We start from the raw sequence: 22,637 nt of genomic DNA on the forward strand, positions 1-22,637 counted from the left end.
TTCTTCTTCTTCTTCTTCTTCTTCTTCTTCTTCTTCTTCTTCTTCTTTCTCCTCCTAAACATTTCTATCTCAAGACTTCAAAAGAAAATTAGGATGCTTGGAAAAGTAGAAGGTATTCTCACTAGCCAAAAACATTAAGCTGATGACTTCAGAGCTGTTTTGCCCATAATCCATAGCAAAGTAACACATTTGATATCATGACCTGGGCTTCACAGATGGATATGTATGTGTTTGGTTATGTGTAACTGAGACAAAAGTTTCTCTAAACCAAATTTTTCTTAGCATATGTGTAGTACTCTGTTTCATTTTATTTTATTCTATTTCACTTTTTAAAAGACTGGTTCATGGGCCGTTAAGTTGATTTCATGACTTATGAATGAGTTTCAATGCACAGGCTGAAACCATTTTATTACACTGTATATAATATCAGCAAATTGTAGGCATTCTGTAAATGTCAAATTCTCTCATACCACTTTTCCCCCTTTATTCTGCCTCCCACTTCCCCATCAAATAAAATTGCATACAGTGCTTGAATGACCAAAACACCTGAAGTCTCCTTCATTTTGTTGACCTAAAGACATAGTGTTAATCATATTTTCCTAAACAATGGAGTTGTTTTAAAAAATCGTGAAGTTGGTGGTGCCTGGGTGGCTCAGTCAGTTGAATGTCTGACTCTTGATTTTGGCTCAGGTCATGAACTCGCAGTTCATGGGATTGAGCCCTGCATGGGGCTCTGTGCTGACAGCATGGAGCCTGCTTGGGATTCTCTCTCTCCCTCTCTCTGCCCCTCCCCCCCCCATACTACCTCTGTCTCTCTCAAAATAAATGAACTTTTAAAAAATCAGGAATTAAAGACATACGGAATATAAAGAAAAACAGTATTGAAGAAGAAGTAGTAAAATGAAGAGAATAAGGTGTGATTTAAGCCTCAGCAAAACTAGGATTTCCTTTTTGAAATAGAATGGAATAATTTTCTATTCCACACATATGGCATCTGTTGCTGCTTTCTGGTATAAGACTTTGAAGATTAAGCACACCTTTTCTCAGTTTTCCTTGTATTGAAAGTGCTATTTGGCCTTTTTTCAGTACAAATATATTTTGGTGTAAAATAATGGGTTCAATGGTTTGGGGGGGTGGTTAGTGGCTCAAATGAATAAAATAATTGACTCAATGCTTCATTTCATTTGTATGTATGTGTGGTCAGTCAGCTGCCAAAGCATTAGACTTACAAAGAGTTTGGCCAAAAGGACTTGAATCCGTTTATATGCTTCAGACACAAGAAAGTTATAGGTTTACAGTGTTACAAGTTACTTTTTGGTCACTGTGTATTATTTCAACCATGTCAAAAGAGCCTTTTTTCCCCAACTGACGGGATCAACAACACATCTATACTAGCATGCCTCAGCTGGGCATCACTTCCCAACAATCTTTTGTCTATTTTTTATTGGTTCACTATTCCATTTCCAAGGAGAACTGTGGCAATTCCCCCTGGATTGAAGCCTTAGGGCTCAATCTATGTCAAATCCTGAGTGATTTCTCTAATTTGTGTTTGAGGTGTATCTAGTTGAGACTCCTCGATTTCTCTGTCTTCAAATAACAACGTGTCTCTTCACCAAAAGAAGTCCCTGATTTTAAGGTATATTGTTTCTCAATCTCTTTTCTTCTTGCCTCTTCTGGAACATAAGCCCCTAAGTTTGTTCCTTCTCATCTGTGTCTTCAAATTGTCCTTCTCCACTGGAAGTGTCTTCTCTTTTTATAGACATTCTCCGATACCCTAACAAACTGCCCAAAACATCTTTGTTCCACATTCCAATTTTCATAATCTTTCATACTGTAACTCTCCTTTACTTCAAATGACATATTTCTTGAAAATGTATTCTTGTTGCTTCGAATTCTTCATATTTATTCTTTCTTGTATCTCTAATCAAGCTTTCACGCACAAGTCTACTGAAACTGTTCTGAGTCTTCAGAACAAGACTATCCAGGAGGTGTTTTGTTTAAGTTGGTTTCCCTCACAAAGCCCTCTTGTAGTTTCTTGAATCCCTCCCAGGTTCCTTGTCCATAAGCTCTTCCCTGAAGAGTATGTATTTTCCAGAACCATGTCTTCACATCTCTTGGCATAGAAGTTGGGGAGAAAACTGTGGAACCATATCGCATTAGGTTCAATTTGGGGTCTGTCACTATAAGCTGTGCCACCTGGCCCAATTTGCTCACTTTTTTCAAACCTGTAAATGAAAATAATAACAGTACCTATATCCTAGATTTTCTTGAATATGAAATGTAAACTGTTTAGGGAGGGTTTTTTTTTGCTGGTAATAAATGTTAGCTATCATTCCCCACCACCAAGAAAATAGAAGCCCTTTTATTGGGGATGTGGGAATACTTTGCCAATTTCCCATAAAGAGAGCTCCTCCATAATACCTCTGTAGACTTTTGTCTGGCTCTTCAGTCTTTCTTCCCCCAGTGTATTAGGGGAAAGGGTCCGAGCATTTAATTTAATCCCCTCCATCTTCTTTCCTCTTTTACACCCGAAATTTTGTAGGGCAGTCTGCAGTGGCTAAGTCTATCATATGCTAGGGTTCCATATGAGGAACTCTGTCATTGCTGCACCTCTAAGCCATGACCTTCAATACATTTTGTACCCACCCACCATCTCCTTTATCAATTTCGGTTGATCCAGAGCTTGGCCAGAGAAAAGAGAATACCAACTCATTGGGTGCCTTCAAACCTCAACATGTATTTTTTTTTTTTGTCTATTACATTTGATTCTAAATTCCAGCCTTTCTCTGCTGTAATTTATTCTACATATTACTGCCTATAATTTTCATAATAAGAAGTTCTTATGGTGTCTTTTCTTTTACAATAAATACAGTTGCTCTCCATTATTTATAAAATTGTGTGTGGATTTCACTGAAATTTTATGGTCCTCCACAGCATGGTTTGATTCTCCCACTGGTGCTTTTCTGTTACTTAGTGCTCCAGATGAACTAGACTTTTCCCTAAATAGCACATAAGTTTTCTGCCTCTGTGCCTTGGCTTATGCTATTTCTTTGATTTAGAATAGCACCTGATCTTTTTTTACTTTTTGAAATTCTGGTTATATTCTGAGACCATCCTAGTGTCATCTTTTCAGTAAAGACTTTCTTGATCCCCCAATCTAATTTATGCCTTCTTCTATATGTATTTTTAAATTCTCTTATGGCACATTCTCCTAATTTTAAATTTATAATGAGACTGTTTTATTTTCCCTTGTACAATAAGACCACGACCTGTTTAAGAGAAGGAGCTACAGCCTCTCCTTTTTAAACTCATTAGTTTCTATTGAGCATTAAGCATGAGACCCTATAGTTATTAAGTGCTCAATAAATACGTTGTTATTTACTTGAAATTATTATATAATACAGGGTACCCATTAGACACATTTTCTAACTATCTATTCTTTTTGGCTTTTTAAAATGTTTATTTATTTATTTATTTTGAGAAAAAGAGAGAAAGAGAGCAAATTGGTGAGGGGCAGAGAGAAAGGGAGAGAGAGAATCCCAAGCAGGCTCTGCACTGTCAGCATAGAGCTTGATGTGGAGCTCCACCTCATAACCTTGAGATCATGACCTGAGCTGATATCAAGAGTTGGACGCTTAACCAACTGAGCCACCTGTTCTTTCTTTAAAGTAGTCCCCGCTGCCCCAAAAAGATAACTGTGATTTTAGCTGCAGTAACAAGCCATTTCTTGTGTCTAAAGGACACAGTGATTACAGTTGTCAGAGTAATTTTCTTGAAGTTTTCAGGTAGAAAATGTTGATCAAGGCCTTAAAACTTACAGTGGCAAAAGATGGCATTGGAACGGTAGTTTGATGACAGGTAGTTATCATGGCAGCAGTGAGATTCATGCAAAATTTTCATTGAAAATGAGTCCCTTGGCATTCAAAGAAAGCCCTGGGCTGCTTATTTCCATAAAATACTTTTCATGAAACTATATGCAGAAGATTTTGAGTTAGGCATACTAGGTATTCTAAACCTAATTTAGAAAGACTGTAATATCAAATATTTGCAGTCTGTTATACTTAAGAAGCTTTTTATGATACTTTGCTTTCTCCATCATAAACGTACTGTTTCTGTTCTCTGTCTCTCTTTCCCTTCTTTCTTTCCCTTATCTCAGTTCTCTTCTTCCCCTTTGTTTCTAAATCCTTTTAAAAAATACCCTGCCCTCTTTTCTTCCTACATATTTTATTTTATTCTTGACTTATCTACTTGTAGGTTTGTTCCACCAAAATGTTCTACCACATTGACTTCAGAGAAGTCACTGGAACCAAAAAGCTTACAAGTAGACCTTACTACATGCAAGGCAGGAATAAAATCCATGAGAGAAGGGCTCATACCTCCCGTAATTGGTATTATAGTCCAGCATCACATTCTGCATTGAAGTAGTAGATATAGTTGCTGAATGAATAAATTAACAATAATTCTAATACATGATACAGACTTCCGTCACATCTAGGAAAATGAAAGCTTCTTGCCCTGGCTGTACTGAGAACTGATGAAGGTTCTTTTGTCCAAGCTCTCACCAACTGTCTCCCTAGCAAACTGTGCTGATCTCATTACATGGGCATGCTCATGATTAAATGTTAGTGCTTCTAGAGAGCTCTTTCCCTCCCATCTCTTTTCTTTGCTCATTCCTATTTAACTCATCCATCAGATTCTAGTTTAGACAGTTTCTTTCCATACCACTCAAATATAGTATAAGTGTCTGTTCTTAGAAAACACTGAATTTTTCCAATCACCATGCTTATCATACTGTTTTAACATTGTTAGTTGACTTGTCTATTTCTCCATGTATTGTTATTTGCATTTGATCGGGGACCTGTATGCCTTGTTTACAGCTGTATTTTCAATATCTAAATATTCTACTTGGCAACAGTCAGGGTAGAGACACTGAGCGAAAGCCATTAAATGAAATATTTAAATAGAATCTCTGGTTTAACCTGGTTAGTCATCTGAACTCTTCTGAAGGACTAATGAAAACCCAGGGCACCTGACAAAGTCAACGTCACTGGAAGTCTGGTTTGAATGAGGGAGTCAGGAAGGATTGATCAACAGGTGACACACCATGGGATCATGGAAGAAGTGAAGCACAATGTCTAGGAATGAAACTAGAATAAAATTCCAAGGGACAGTTTGACTAAAACATCCATCTGGAGGGGATGGGCAGGAGCAATGTAAGGAAGAGTACAACATAAGGTACAGTGTAAGGAAGTACAATGTAAAGAGGACTAAACTAGAGACACAATGGCATTAAAAATGAGTAGGAAAGGAGGGTGGGCTGAAGAGCCTGAAGTCCTTGAAACATAACCAAAGAATTTTTTATACAGCTTCTCACCTAGAGCACAGAAATAAGGGAACTGTTTAAGCATTCTGGTCCAGTTTGGATAGATGTTGCTATTCTCTATTTCCCACAAAATGCCCTTTAACATGGAGAAAAAAAAGAACATAATAATTTCCCAACTAAATTTGATTGTAAAACTATTGTTGGTCTTGGATAAACTTAACATTTTGGGCTGAATTGAGAACTAATTGGTAATTAATAGATACTTTCTCACTTGGAATAGACCAAGCTCAGATACTCTAAATGAAAGTAGGGAGACATTTTATTTGTAGTCTCTGCTCTCTGGAAAAGAGTCCCTGGCTCAAGACCAACCAAAACATTGGGCAGGTATCTTCTGCAAGTGTCTTTTGAGGTGGTCATAGAACTTCTCCCCCATGTCCATTTGACAGCATACTACGTCATAGGAAACATCAGAGCAGAAATGTTGATAGTGGCACATGGCATCCCAGTAAGTGTATTTCCATCAGGTAAATGTTGCTCTTCTCTGGACCCTTTTAATGTTGTCCTATTTTGTTTTCTTAATGTGCAATAGTAATATCTGAAGTAATCTTATTTATGTAGATAAGTATTGTCTGCTTCTGGTACTGACATGTAAGCTCTGTGAAAAGAAGGACATAGTTCACCTCTGCATTCTCTAGCACCTAGGGACATTACCTGTAAGTATTTGTTGAATGACAAATTAAGGAAAATGGAGGGAGTTTGGAATACTTGTGTCTTCAGTACATGTTGTGGAGTATACTCTATCTCTTCAAGCCAACGGAGAACCAGAGAGAGGTCATAAGAGAAAAGCTTCTCCTAATTCAACAGAACTATGCTTGAGAATCTGCATGCTGGTTCACATTCTGGCTGCATGCTTGATGAGACACTCTTAGCAATCCATGGGGCCAACCCATACATCTTGTCCATTAGCAAAACTGAGCCTGGATAGAGTTCTTATTTTTGAAAATAGCACCTAATTAGAAAATAAGTTTAGGAAATTTCTTGACAAATTTGATAGAATAAACAAGACATAGTCTTCATGAAACAAGGGTAAACAGCCAAAAGATGAGAATATGAGGCAGACAGAAGATTGGGTAAGGAAGGCATAAAAAAACAGAACAGCAAAAGTAGATTAAAATCTGCGCTAAAGAATTAAAATTGGCTTTGTGGATAATATGATGATACAGAGGCAGATGCTAAAGCTGAGACTGTTTAACATGTCCTGAACACTGATGTATTTCAGGCCATGCGCTAAGCCCTATCCATATGCCATTGGCCACCCCACCTCTCTAATCATGGCTGCACACTAGGATCAACTAAAGAAAAATTTTATGTGCCAGTGCTTTACCATACAAAGATTCTGATTTAATTGGTCTAGAACAGGACTTAGGCAGTTCCACATCATCGTACAACTCCAGCAATCACTACCAACAGAGAATAGAATGTCTCATGAACTGTGTGGTGTCATAGCTCTAAGCTTACCCGACTTTATTATTATTACTGTTACTATTACATTTCACGAGTGACTTAAATAAAAATCCAGTATTGAAAACTATCAGCATGTGCGATTCCATTTAGTCTCATTTTGGGGGATAGCCTTGAGATGGTCTCCCAAGATACAGAGAGAAAAGCAAATAAATAAAAGTGATGAGAAAGGAGACTATAGAAATGGGAAATAACCAGAAAAAAAATGCAAACAGAATTGCAGGCACTCTCATAGCACAGGCCAAGGCCATTAAAACAGAAGTAATTCTTTACAACATAATTGTAAAAAGTCTTCAGTTACAAAGGACTCATTGAAAGGGCATGCCATACTTCAGATAAAATTTATAAAAAAGAGGCATTTAGATACATCCTTGCAATGTTTATGAACTTCAAAAGTATAAAATATTCTTATGAATCCATAAGCAAGGATCAGAAAGCAAAACAGAAACAAAAAAAGAAAACTGGCCACAAAGGTGTGAACTTGGGTTAGTTTCAGATTTTTATGATGGGAGATAATTTTAAAATGTCCATAGAATTTTGTGGAAGATAGTATGTTATCTGTGACCAACCAAGATGTTGCTGTCATGTGAAAGCAAGAGAAAAACATTTTCATTTAAGATCTTAAGAACCCACTGAAAAATTATACAAATATATTCTCCATCTGACTAGATTTAATAGCCATTAGATTTTTATATCATAGCATAAGCCAGATGCATTTTAGATAGATTAAATGATATGTGTGTCTATATTTATAATTTACATTATATATGTTATATTAACAGTACACTGAAAGATAATATAGATAAATATTTCAAAGTAATGGCAAGAATCAAAAAGGAACGTATTTATAAAATTGGCTCTTTAAACATCTTTTGCCTACAGGAATCAAGATAGACCAAATTTTATTTTTTTATTTTTTATTTTATTTTTAGCACAAACACGTTTATTTACTAACCAAAGGGATGATCATAATTAAATCAACACTTTGAAATAGTTGCATGTAAACTGTTGATGATAAAGGTAATTGAACACAGTAATGAAAAATAAAAGCAGTATGGGGATTTCCTCATTGAACTGAGTTTGTTCATCCTCCCAGATAATTCCTGTCCAAAATGATGATGGAATTTTTACCCTACTTTTTCATAGACATAAGTACAGGTGACATTGTTCATGGCACCTTCCGCTACTAATTTCCCATCTTCTAGTTTTCTTGTTAATGTGCTTTCCTTCCATCACATTCCTGATGTTGAACCAATACATTGTTAGTGTAGTTGCAGACAGTCTGTTTTTCTGCTATCAGCTGTAGTTTCTTCAAACTTCTAGGTTACAGGAAGACTGTTGTTTTCAAAGTGTTCTCAGTTTTTATGATGAGGATTTTGCCATCAGAAGAGATGATACAGTCTGGTTGGCCGCTGCACCCACTTTTCACAGAGCCATCTCCATTCCTACTTCCTTCATGTATTTGTCAAAGCCTTTGCTCTCCATTAAGCTCCATCTTCCTACCATTTGCTGAATGGTGGCCATGGTGGGCGTGGGAAGGACGATTGACCAACAAACTAGGAATATATTCTCAACATATATAATAGACTGTATGTGTATACATACATATGTATAAACATCTATGTATATGAGTATATACATACACTGTAGTGATGTAACAAATATGAAACATATGGGAAAATGACATAAACGGATAATTACCAAAAATATATTAATTTAATGTATATTTTTTGAGTGAATGTGTAAGCAAAAAGTTTTATTCATTTTTCCCCCCAGATTTAGTGAGATATAACTAGACATATATCACTATATAAGTTTAAGGTGTACAATGGGTTGATTTGACACATTAATATATGTAAAATGATTACAACAGTAGGGTTAGGTAACACCTGTATCACCTCACATAATTACCATTTCTTTCTTTCAAGTATTGAATACAGTATTATTAAGTATAATCACTATGCCATACGTTAGAGTCCCCAAACTTACTCATCTTGTAACTGAACGTTTGTACCCTTAACCAACATGTTTTCTGCACACCCAGGCCCCACTATTCTACTTTCTGTTTCTAGGAGTTTGACTTTTTTTATATTCCACATTTAAGTGTGATCACACGGTATTTGTCTTTGTCTGGCTTATTTTACTTAGCATAATGCCCTCATGGTCCATCAATGCTTTTGCAAATATATTTCCTTCGCTTTTATGGCTGAATAATATTCCCTTCTGTATATATACCACATCTTTATTCACCCATTGCTGGATATTTAGGTTGTTTTTACATCTTGGCTATTGTGAGTAATGCTGCAATGAACATGAGAGCAAAGACAACTATTTGAGATACTGATTTGACTTCCTTTCGATATATACATAGAAGTAGGATTGCTTAATCATATGGTAGTTCTATCTTTAATTTTTCTGAGGAAACTTCATTCTGTTTTACGTTGTGGCTGTACCAATTTACATTCCTACAGTGTACAAGGGTTCCCTTTTCTCCACTATTGCTAATACTTGCTGTTTCTTTTCTTTTTGATAACAGCCATTCTAAACAGGTGTGAGGTGACATCCCACTGTGGTTTTGATATGCATTTCCCTGATGATTAGTGATGTTGAAAATTTTTTTCATGTACCCAACGGACATTTGTATGTCTTTGGAAAAACTGATTATTTGGCTTCTCTGCCCATTGTTTAATTGGACTGTTTGGGTTTTTTGCTCTTGACTTATATGAGTTCTTTATATATTTTGAATATTAACCCCTATCACATACATGATTTCCAAATATTTTTTCCTATTTCATATGTTGCCTTTTCGTTTGGTGATTGTTTCTTTTGCTGTGCAGAGGCTTTTAGTTTGATGTAGTTCAACTTGTCGGTTTTTGCTTTTGTTTCATGTACTTTTGGTATTGTATCCAAAAATCATTACCAAGACTGAGAGAGCAATGGACCTCTTAAAAAATTTTTTTAAAGTATTTATTTCTGAGACAGAGAAAGAGAGAGAGTGGGGAAGGGGCAGAAAGAGGGAGACACAGAATCTGAAGTGGGGTCCAGGCTCAGAGCTGTCAGCACAGAGCCTGATGTGGGGCTTGAACCCACAAGCTGTGAGATTGTAACCTGAGCTGAAGTCAGATGCTTAACTGACTGAGCCACCCAGGTGCCCCAAGAAATGGACCTCTTTGGCAGCATCCTACACAGCTGGAGAAGCTGGGTGCTCAATCACATGCTCTTACTTTCTCCTTGTGGGAGAAATAATGTTTTGAGAAGATCTCTCTTGGCCCTGCACTGTGCACCAGCCATCAGAGGGCAGATGTAGATAAAGTCCAACTGTTCCTCTATCCCTCTCCAGTACATACAAACTTGTATTTGTATGTGTGTCATCAGTATGCTGGAACTTTGCTCAAAACCTGGACTTCCACAAAGGCTCTCTTACCCATGGGTGATTGTTTAAGTTTTTTTCTGGGGGCTTCTGGATCACAGCTAAGAGAAACTGGAGTTGGTTCGTGTGCCTTTGCAGTGTCCACAGGCAGGACCAAGGTCTATCTGCCTGTTAACTGATGCATAAGTAGGCAAGGCTCTTCCCGGGTCCCTTGGTGTAGAGTGCCAGATGCCATAGCTCCCACGAAAGTACTTTCTTCCATGAATGGATGCCACGTTTTTGTTGTTGGGGGTTTGGGCGACACAATCCCGGTACATGTTTGCAGCCATGTTGCTGATGTTACTCTCCATATGTATGTGCATGTGTGTGTGTGTGTGTGTGTGTGTGTATAGAATTTAATTAATAACAAAGGCAAATTAAAGAAGTTATCTGATACATTGTTTTACCTACCAAGTTACAAAAGATTTAAATAAATAATAACATGATATTTCTCCATACTGGAGACTGTGAGTAGATGAACATTCTCAGAAACTATTAAATGTGTGAATGGCTGTAACATTCTGGAAAGCAAACTACCAACATGTATTAACAACATTTAAAAAGCTTATTTCTTTTGATTTAGTACTTCCCTTCTTACTTTATTCTTAGAAAATATTTAAGGATACTGACTGAGATATAAGAAAAAGGATGTTCACTTCATATTACTTGCAGTAGAAAAAAATGTCAAAACCAGCAAAAATGTCTAGCTATTGGGCGGTAAGAATATTTCTGTTATAGACATAAAAATATTTAAAAATAACTTTTTTATGATGTGGGGAACATTTATATATAATCACAAATAAAACACTGAATATGAAATTATTAGTATGTTTTGAGTTTTGTGAGAAAATGTATATATATGTGAAAGAAGACTGGAAAAAATTAACCAAACATAATATTATTATTGTCTAGATGGTGGGATTATAGTTAACTCATATAATCTTCTCTACAGCTTTATATATAACATTTTAAGTACATGATAAAAAGTTAACAAAATAGTGGGGAAGGGTTATTCAGTAAACAGTGTGCTGATAAATAGCAATTTAGAAACACTTCAAATTAGATCCTTAAATTACCTTGCACACAAGTATAAATTTATTTATTGCTTTAACACTATTTTCTGCCTATTTTTATGCAAGGACTGTAGCCTTTTGCATTCCAATTTTTGTTTTTTTGTATCTCAATGACTAAAATTTGTACATTGTTTCAGGAACAAAATAACAAACTAGCTAGGCTAGTTTAATCTATTTTCACAAAAACCAAGTACACAGTTATAGAAATATCAAGTCTTTCATTTATACTTGTATCATTAATTTTCTCATGAGGAAGAAAAAGAATTAGGCTAATGCATAAATTCTCAGCTTTTTGCTATAATGCCATTACAAATCAATTTGAAAGAATGTGTGCAATTCTTATACTGTAGGGAATATTTAGCAATTACATTACTTCAGAATTCTGTTTTTTTTATAGAATGTGTACTCACTGGAGAGTTAAGTAATGCTAAATAAATTAGCATCTTAATGAAAACTGTATATTAATACTGTTCCTGTTCCTAAGTAGTAATTTAATTCCAGTAAGTCAAGGAATTCGATTCTTGCTAAATAAATATCATTGTCTTGAAAAATACAATGCTGCAACTAAGCATTTGTACTCCCTGATGTTTAGAGAAAGCCATTATTAAAGAGAAAATGTATTCATTTTTAAGACTATATGGTTTGGAAATTTTGCTTATTGTCCAGTCGGGCAAATTAGATAGGCTTAGTCAGTGCTCTCAAGCAAGTTGTTAGATAATCCAGTTTAGTTATAGAATGTAGTTATTACATACTGTATAGCTAAAGTAATAGAATTTCAACAGCTCTATCATAAATTTAATTTCTTTAAAAGATGTAGCCCAACACAAAGAATAAGACTAAGATTCTTACCACACAGTATATGGTTAGATGATAGTTTTTGTTTTCTTTTTTAAAGTTTATTTATTTATTTTGAGAAAGAGAGAGAGAGAGAGACTCTGTGGTGTGTGTGTGTGTGTGTGTGTGTGTGTGTGTGTGTAAGTGGGGCTGAGAGAGAGACAGTGAGAGAAAGACTCTCAAGCAGGCTCTACACTGTCAACACAGAGCCAGACATGGGGCTCAATCCCAGGAATCTCTAAACCATGACCTGAGACGAAATCAGGAGTCCAACACTCAACCGACTAAGCCTCTCAGGTGCCCCTAGAGGATAGTTTTTAAACACCATACACAAAAGTAAACTCAAAATGGATGAAAGACCTAAATGTAAAATAGGGAACATCAAAATCCTAGAGGAGAAAACAGATAGCACTCTTTGACCCTGGCTGCAGCGACTTCTTACTAGATATGTCTCCAAAGGCAAGGGAAACAAAAGCCAAAATGAACTATTGGGACTTCATTAAGATAAAAAGCTTCTGTAGAGCAAAGGAAACAATCAACAAAACTAAAAGGCAACTGACAGAATGGGAAAAGATATTTGCAAATGACATATCAGATAAAGGGTTAGTATCCAAAATCTATAAAGAACTTTTCAAACTCAACACCCAAAAAACAAATAATCCAGTAAAGACATTGGCAAAAGAGATGAGCAGACACTTTTTCAAAGAAGACATCCAGATGGCTAACAGACACATGAAGAGATGCTCAATATTATTCATCATCAGGGAAATACAAATCAAAATCACAATGAGATACCTCCTCACACCTGTCAGAATGGCTAAAATTAACAACTCAGGAAGCAACAGATGCCAATGAAGATGTGGAGAAAGGAGAATACTTTTGCACTGCTAGTGGGAATGAGAACTGGTGCAGCCACTCTGGGAAACAGTATGGAGGTTCCTCAAAAAATTAAACATAGAGCTACCTATGACCCAGCAATTGCACTACTAGGTATTTATCCAAAGGATATGAAAATGCTGATTCAAAGGGGCACATTCACATATAGTATGTATGTATGTATATATATACACACATATATATGTGTGTATATATATATATATACATACACACATATATATGTGTGTATATATATACATACATACATATATATGTGTATATATATACATATATATATATATATATGTATGTATATATATATATAATGGAATACTACTTGGCAATGAAAAAGAATGAAATCTTGCCATTTGCAAAAACATGTATGAAACTGGAAGGTGTTATGCTACGTGAAATAAGTTAGTCAGAGAAAGACAAATATATTACTTCATTGATATGCATATTTAAGAAACAAAACAGATGAACATGGGGAAGGGAGGGAAAAATAAGATAAAAACACAGAAGGAGGTGAACCAGAATAGACTCTCAAATACAGAGAACAAACTTAGGGTTGCTGGAGGGGTGTGGCGTGTGGCTAAGGGCTAAGTGGATGATGGGCATTAAGGAGGGTACTTCTTGGGATGAGTACTGGGTGTTATATGTAAGTGATGAATCATAATTCTACTCCTGAAACCATTATTACACAATACGTTAACTAACTTGGATTTAAATAAAATTTAAAAAATAAATAAATAAATAAATAGCATTTTTAATCCAAAAGAATTTAACTTTTCAACAAAATTAAGACCTCGGTGTGATTTTTTAAAAAATAATACATATTAAATAGTTAACTTTAAAAATATCATGTGTTAGTAAATGTGAAAAATACCACGTAAAGTGAGCAAAGAATTTTTAAAATAATATTTTAAAGTTTGCATGTAATGTTTTGTTTTGAGTCATAGTTTATATTGGGTATTAGATTTAGTCAATAATGGCTACACAAATCACTTTGTGTCATGGAGTAGAAGGCTGTGTGTGTGCGTGTGTGTGTGTGTGTGTGTGTGTATTTTTCATGTTAAACATGGTTTGCCAGGTTGTTCATACAGTAGTTTCCAAAGTCCCACAAGACTTATTCTCCTGTTCAGTTTTTCCTGCTTTTGAATTCTCAAGGAAATCTTTGGTCTTGATTAATGCCTTGAAATTTTGACCAATGCCCTTGTTCTGCCTTCTTAACTCAGAATGCAGAAGACACAGTACACAGGAATATATGAAAAATCATGTATGAACAGTATTTGTTAAGTGCTTATTATGTGCCAAATTCTGTGCTAGTAATTTTGTATGTGTTAGGTAATACTCATGGCAAATAATTTCACAGATAAGGAAGCTGAAACTCAGAGGTTAAGTCACTTTCAAAGATGCCTTACCTATACATAATTAGTTATGGATTTGGGATTTGTTCTTAGAGACATCTGAGTCCAAAGTCTATAACAAGAAGAGGAGTTAATTAAGAATTTTAATATATATATTATACATATTAATTATATGTTAATTAATTTATTAATATATCAATAGATAGCTACTAATCAATAGATATATAGTAATATAATAGATATATATTAATAGATATATAATTAATATATCAATAGATATGTATTAATAGTATATTAATATATCAATAGCTATATATTAATTCATCTGATAAACTACTCCATGTCTATAAAAGGCCCTACACCACTTTCTCAAAAATGTGCTGGTTGTCTTCTGGTAGTTATCCTCATGTTATGGTTTGGAATCACTAAGCTGAGATACACCGGAGTCAAGTTCAAGATTCACTGGGCTTTCAGGTCTGCCAATCAATGGCAGCATCTGACAGATGAACTTGAAGAGTCTGAACCATGCACTAGGAGTCTGCTTTTTCTTGCTGGCTGCCAGTAGATGTGTTAGCCTAGGCTGCATGTCTTCAGATGCTCTCAGAATTTTTCAAATGAAGGTGCATTGAACCTAGCTGGGCCGGTGGTTCTGGAGGCCACTCGCAGGTTCAATGATTTGCTAGGAACACTCATAGGACTCACTCTGTAGTGGCCCTCATGGCTACAGATTTTTACAATGAAAGGATACAGAGCAAATCAGCAAAGGGAAAAAGCACATGGGACAACATTGGGAGAATCCAGGCAAGTGTCAAGAATGCCTTTAAAATTATTTAAATATTTCAAATATATAGATAGTTCAGAAACAAACGTAACAAACATCCATGCAAACCGGTCGTATTTAGCAAATGTTAACATACTGCCATTTTGATTTTAGTTGTTTTAAAGCTACTTCCCTTATTAATAGCCAGCTCTGTTGTTATTTCCCCAGAGCTGGATCATTATGTAGCTCACCTCCAAGGACACTATTCATGTAAAATACAGCGCAAATGGAGATGAGCAACGCTGCAGTTCTGCCCTTGAAGTGGCCACTAGCTGAGAGTTGGTATGGACTTTTCCTGACAGTGCTTTTATACTTTTACTACATGTGTAAGGGCCCACAAATAATTTATAGTATTATTTTTGAATTTTCAAAGATACACATAAATGCTAGTGGCCTCTTGGTAGCTAAATCTCAGGCAATATTTTCAGTGTTCATCTCATTTGATCTCTCCATAGCATTGGATTCAGTGGACCACTTCCTTCTTTAAACTCCTCCTCAAGCACATTTAGCACCAGTATATTCCCATCTTCCATCTCTCCACTCAATTAATAAAGTCTCCTTCCTTGACTTTTCAAATCCTTTGTGTCCTTTTTTGCTAAACCCAATCTCATGGGGATTTTATTCATACCTTAGTATGAATAGTAGTACCTTACCTATACTCTAGTAGTACCTTACCTATATGGTGATGACTGCCTCGGTGGGATCTTCATTCCTGGTTTTATGCCTTCACTAATATCCTTATGAGATTGATTAGTGAGTACATGAACTGTGATCAGGTCTACCTCAGGCCTATTTTCCATACTTTATTTTTTTTTAAATTTTTTTAACGTTTATTTATTTTTGAGACAGAGAGAGACAGAGCATGAACAGGGGAGGGGCAGAGAGAGAGGGAGACATAGAATCTGAAACAGGCTTCAGGCTCTGAGCTGTCAGCACAGAGCCCGACGCGGGGCTTGAACTCACGGATCATGAGATCATGACCTGAGCCGAAGTCGGACACTTAACCGACTGAGCCACCCAGGTGCCCCTCCATACTTTATTTTAAGCCATAGATTATATAATCAGTTGAGTAATAGATAAACCTATAAATCTTAAATTTATTTTTATTTTGGTGCTATGTTTTTCCAGTAGATGAGACATTTTTCAGTTTGCAAGGCTGTAAATTTATTATCACTCTTCTCAGATACACTTCTCTTGTTTTAGTCCCAAGAAATGGCATTAATCATCCAACCAGAATGAACTAGCCACCTTTCTTCACTCTTTTCTTTACATTACTACCAACACTAGGCTCCACTGGAATTCCCTCTGGGCTCCCCTGGACTCCTTCTTTCACACCTCTGCAATCATTCAATTATTTCCAACCATATTTTCACTGACCAAGTAAAGAATCTTATCAGTTCTCATCTGTACTATTCTCTCTTTGTAACTTGTTTTCCTTATGCTAGTCTCACAACGTGCCCTCCTCCAACAATTCATTCTCCCTGTGCCTCCGGAGAGACCTTATTAGAATCCAACTCGGTTTATGTCATGCACCCCAATCCCCAACCTCTTACATCCGGTGATAATGTCCTTCCTATTCATGTCTCTCTGTTGAATAGCTCTCCAAGCATTCAAGATATAGAGCGAACTCCATAGCAGGACCTCTGAGGCCTTTGGCATTCTGACACATTCTCACAATTTACCACCTTCTTTGACAACTTCTGCTAATCATTTTGCTTCCAGCCACCTGAAACTAACATTTCTCATGTTTTCTCTTAGTGGGAGTTTTTTACTTGGTAAGGTATAAGTAACTTACAGTTTTTAATGACTGAACACATAAACATGCTAACCACATTACCACCTCCCAGGACTTCACCTGAGTTATACAATGTCTACTTGTCTTAAAGAAGTTCACTCATTTATCACCTCTTCCCCAAAAGGTTTTCTTAATCTCCAGTTCTTCCTTGTCCCAGGGAGTGAAATATTTCTTCATCTCCACCGACTGCATTGTATTATCATCTGTTAACTTGTTTATATCTTTTGCTTTTCCTGATAACAAGTACTTATTCATTTGTTTCCTCAGTGACAACCATATACTCAATAATGGGAGACACCCAATAAATATTTATTGAGTAGTGGGATAAACGAAATTCTGATGTAGAGATTTATAATTTGAAAAGTCTATTTAAAAAATCCTATCAAGGTTTAGCTCACAAACTACCTCCTAATTGAGTTTTTGAGATCCTTCCCCCTCTATTAACTGGTTATGACTTTTCTTTCCTTTCCTCTCTTTCCTTTCTCATAACTCATGATGTTCTACCTTGTGTAATTTATGTGCATGTGTGTCTTTGCCCGACCTTCCCCATTCCAACTTTAAGCTCCTGGGAACACTGATACTGGGTCCCCATCCTCTTTGAATCCCTAGCACCGAGCTATGCCCTCTAAGGCAGATTGTTATATGCTCATTGGATTTTGAATTTATTTAACTGCTATATCATGATCAGGCTATAGTATCAGTATCAAGCCAAGACCACATATTAGTCATATTTAAAAAATTTTTTTTAAGTTTATTTTTGAGACAGAGAGAGACAGAGCATGAACAGGGGAGGGTCAGAGAGAGCGGGAGACACAGAATCAGAAGCAGGCTCCAGGCTCTAAGCCATCAGCCCAGAGCCCGACGCGGGGCTCGAACTCACGGACCGCGAGATCGTGACCTGAGCTGAAGTCGGACGCTTAACCGACTGAGCCACCCAGGCGCCCCTATTAGTCATATTTTAGATCTCCTGGAAATATTTTTTTTTTTGCTTAAACTATTGTATTAAAATAAATTATCACTATAAAGCAGCAGATCATATTTTCTATGAAACAGAAGTGTGAGGTCAGAATGATATAATGAAGTGACTATCCATGTATCTTTCTACCTCCTGGCACCATGTCAGAAACAGAATGCTCAACACAAGGTAATTATTATTTTATGACATTTAAGTAATCAACATGGACTTTCTAAAAATGTCAGAAACAGAATGCTCAACTGACATCTAAAATATTTCTAAATATAGTCTATAATTCTCTGATGGCTATCTTAATGACATCAGATGTTCCTCATTAAAACCATTGTTCTAAATTTTGAAATTTCCTCAGAACTGCTATCAAGATTCTATTGTATGCCATCATGAGGTGATTTGAGTCATAGCTGTGACAGTCTGATCAGTCAGAGTTTTGTTAGATGCTCACAGTGTTTTTTAGGAAAGAAACTAATCTTTGAGTGAATTTTAAACAAATGCACATGAAAGAACAGATAATACTAATTAGGCACAATCAGAATTCATCACAGTGGAATACTTAATGTATATTCTTTCCAACACCATAATCGAGGTTATTATTACATTTAGCAAACACTTATTAAATACCTACCTGGGTAAAACACCATGTTGAGTATTTGAAATCAGAATCTATCAGGATGTTATCTTATAACCCCATATTTATAAGATTTGATGGTAGAAGAATTTAACTTACTTTTCTCAGTTTAAATGGGGATTGTCAGGGGCTAGAGAGAGAGAGAGGAAATGGAGAAGTATTGGTCAAGGAGTACAAATTACTAGTTATGAAAGATGAATAAGTTCTGGGGGTCTAATGTACAGCAATGTGACTATAATTAACATATAATTAACAATGCTGTATTATATACTTGGAATTTGCAAAATATTCTCACCATGCAAAGAAAGTTAGCTTGATTATGGGTGATTATTTCATAATGCAGACATATATCAAAATATCAAAAAGCACATCTTAAATATATACTATTGTTATTTGTCAATTATACTTTAATAAGGCTGGAAAAATTTTTTAAAATAGCAAAAAAATAAGGCCAGAATTGCTGTGGTAAATAGCAAATTTGTATTCATTCAGGAACCATTATAAAAAATGTGCTACATACTCACTAACATGAACATGTGCACAAGCATCTTTCTTGTACTGTTTTTCTAAATGAGCAACATGGAGATAATTATATCACAATTAGTTCTTGTTGAAGACATGTTCTTTAGTGAGTGCTTAAATGCACCATTTAATTAACCTGTGAGGCACAGAGAAGTTAAACAAACCGAAAAATAACAGGAGAGTATCAACATTTAAGAGCCATCGATGCTGGTTAGCCACCATGCAATATTGGTATAAGGATTTATTTTACCAAAGAAATAAATGGAAAATGTGAAATTATACACAAATAAAATTATAAAATTGTAAATAAATAAATAAAAAGAAATGTGAAATGCTTATTCCTTAAAAATGCACCCTAGTATTTGGCATCTGCAATTTTATCATTTTCTAAAGAAAAATTTCTTATTATTCATTCTGAAAGTTTTCTAATACCAATTAAAATGCAGCCTGACCTGACTTATTTTATTTTCCATATAGTTCCAAGTGAATATTTCTGCATTAATTCACAAATACTTGACTTTTTGTTGCATATCATTTAAAAATATCACAGTGCATTTCATAAGAACAGTACATTTATTACTACACAAATTGCATTAAATCTTCACCTGTAGTGAGGCTATAGCATTAAAATAAATGTAACATTCCTATCATTCTGAGGTAGCCACTTGACAAATAGCAGAAACTAAAATCTGAAAAATAAGTCTATTGCAGACTCCCACAGCCAATGCAGCCTGCCGCCATTTTCAAATGGACATTAATAAAAAAATAAAACAACAACAACAACAACAACAACAACAACAAACCTCTGAAATGGTGGAGAGGGCAATAAATAACAGATAAGAAACATGTCCTCATTTGCCAGAAAACTCATTAGAATTCTAATTAATTTTTTTTCTTAGATTGACAAAAGGTATTTTTTTTTAATCTATTTATTTTTGAGACAGGGAGAGACAGAGCATGAACAGGGGAAGGTCAGAGAAGGGGAGACACAGAATCTGAAACAGGCTCCAGGCTCTGAGCTGTCAGCACAGAGCCCGACGCGGGGCTCGAACTCACGGACTGAGAGATCATGACCTGAGCCGAAGTCGGCTGCTTAACCAATTGAGCCACCCAGGCGCCCCACAAAAGGTATTTAAGATCAATTAAGTACAGGGAAAAAAACAAACAAATGTGTATCCCTTAAGGAAAGAACTTTTTCTTCTACCACGCAGAGAGTCCTTCTGAAGCAGGCCAAGTGAAATGCATACAAGTGATGTTAAGTAAATGTTGACATTATAATGCTATCAATTGACCCCTAAGAGAAATGCTGCCCCTGTTCTGAAATGACCATCAAGGCAGATTCCATAAGTTACCAACTGATAAAAATATAAGCATCAATGAATAATGTTGCTGGTCTCTAAGTCATATTTGCATGTCGTTTTGTAGTTTCAAAGTGAGTTCCTCCTCGTATTCATTTAATCACAACAACCTTATGATTCAGCGTAGAATTTAAAATTGAAAGAGACAATGGGGATCATGGAGTATCACTCACTTCACAGATAAAGAAATCTGGATCCAACCTCATGTTTCGGATGGAAGGGAACTCAAACCATCAAAACGTATGCCCAAGAAATACTTGACAAACTGGAATAGATGGAATAATGTAATGTAGGAAAGTGATCTGTTTAAATATCAACGAGGAAATGGTAGAAACTTAATTTTCATGGAATTCAGACATAAGATGGTATTGATGAAGCCTAAATTTACATATTCTTTGCATATGGTAGATTAAAGTTTTATATTTTAATCTGTCACAAGAATTTGCTAGCTGGGAAATTACATTTAGGTGGATGAACTCTTTTCGGAATAGTACATGATTTCAAGAACTCAAACAGAAAAAAAAAGAAAGAGAGAATCACTTATTAAAATTGTTTTCCTAAAATGAGATTCTGGATGCAACACTTCCTCTTTCCTTCTCCTTTCTTTTTTTTTTTTTTTCTCCAAAATACATGCTTGGCATACAAAATATTTAAAAAATAAAATGAAGCAATGCGGAACTCAGTAAGCATTTTTATCTGGTTCAGTGTCTTTAAATCCTTCATTAAAACTTTGTCTATTTGCCTAAGCAGAAAACCTTCTATATTATGTCAATATTTTAAGAGTAATATTGGAATGAAATATTGCTGTTTAGTGATTTTTCTCCCTAATTAAGTTTTGTGGGAAAGAATTTCAAAACAAAGGCTGAAAAAAATCTATATTGAAGGGCATGCTGCCCTGTGGACACAGAGCAGGACTTACTGATCACCCTCTGGAAGTTTCCATTCTGCTACCTCCTTCCTCCACTTCCTTCTTTGTGACAGCTGAGTTTGTTGGTTACAGTCTTGTCCAGGAGAAACTGAACTGGCCTTAACCACATGGAAATTGATTCCATATACTCAGCTTCATAAGCACCATTTTGGGGAAGATATTACAGACAGCTTCCTTTAAATGCTGAATTTTAAATATTATATATCCAATAAACTTGGGTTTTTTTTTTTTTTTGAAAAGAAAAGCTCTAGTGATATCCAGTTGAGGATGTCCAGAGAGGTTGCCAGGGCTGTCTGGCCTAAAGCCTGGAACCAGACTGTGAGTAATGAGGTGGGAGGGACTTATGATGGCTCTTTAAAGAGTTTTGCTGGGAGAGAGGAGATAAAAAGCCCCTTAGGAAGTCCTGCAGAGAAGGAGGGGAACTTAGCTTCAGAAAGCCTTCCGATAGGCAGGCGGTCCTTTGAATATTTATCTCATTCAAACCAAATTTCTAAGTCTTTTGAGGTTTGCCTGCCATTAAGTTTTGTAGCATAGTATTACATTTTCCTAAATGTATGCTATTTGTCACCTTAAAAATTGCTTGCCTTGTTTGTAGAAAAGAATGAAGAGCAGCTGCCCAAGTGAGAGACTAAATTTTCCCTGTATATGAGTATAGTCCATTAAATGGCCATTTCAAATAAATTGCATAATTCACAAATATTGCTGCTCTATGATTTATAAGCTAAATCATCTATTAGAAGAATGAGTTTTCAATGAACAGATAAGGCAAAAGTTCATATCTCTAAAATGTGGTAGTCCTTTGTTGAGCTAATCATTTGCAGCTTTTGTCAGGGTGCATATTCCTGCCTGTGACCATAGCTCTGAAGAAAATGCTAGTTCCTTTTCAATTTTGCCCAGTGGTCTTCCACACTGTTACATTCTATCAGTGTTTTGCCGCCTTCCAAGGCTGTGTTCAGACATAGAATAACATTATCTCTGCCCTCTCATGTGGATCTATGTTAATATATCTCCAAAGAGTATGATGGATGCATGAAGTAGGCATCTGGCTATTTTCTGTAATTTGAGAAGTTCTAAGAAGGCCCATCTTTCCCAAAACATCACTGAAGGATGCTTGGGGATCTCTTCTGAGCTCATTATTTTTAAAAATGCAAATTCTCCTTAGTATGTTAATATGATAATCCCCTAATTGTTTAGCTAAGATTTATTTTAT

At 35.8% G+C, this 22,637-nt stretch overlaps 1 protein-coding gene and 1 pseudogene across 2 annotated transcripts in view; one reads left to right on the top strand and one right to left on the bottom strand.

Moving 5' to 3' along the window:
• The window catches only part of GRM1 (glutamate metabotropic receptor 1), a 419,295-nt gene that overhangs the window by 230,085 nt on the left and 166,573 nt on the right, over nt 1–22,637 (top strand). The window lies entirely within an intron of this gene.
• On the bottom strand, nt 7,962–8,370 carry LOC125938985 (fatty acid-binding protein 5-like; annotated as a pseudogene).

Source organism: Panthera uncia (genome assembly GCF_023721935.1).
Source record: "Panthera uncia isolate 11264 chromosome B2 unlocalized genomic scaffold, Puncia_PCG_1.0 HiC_scaffold_24, whole genome shotgun sequence".
Taxonomy (NCBI): Eukaryota; Metazoa; Chordata; class Mammalia; order Carnivora; family Felidae; genus Panthera; species Panthera uncia.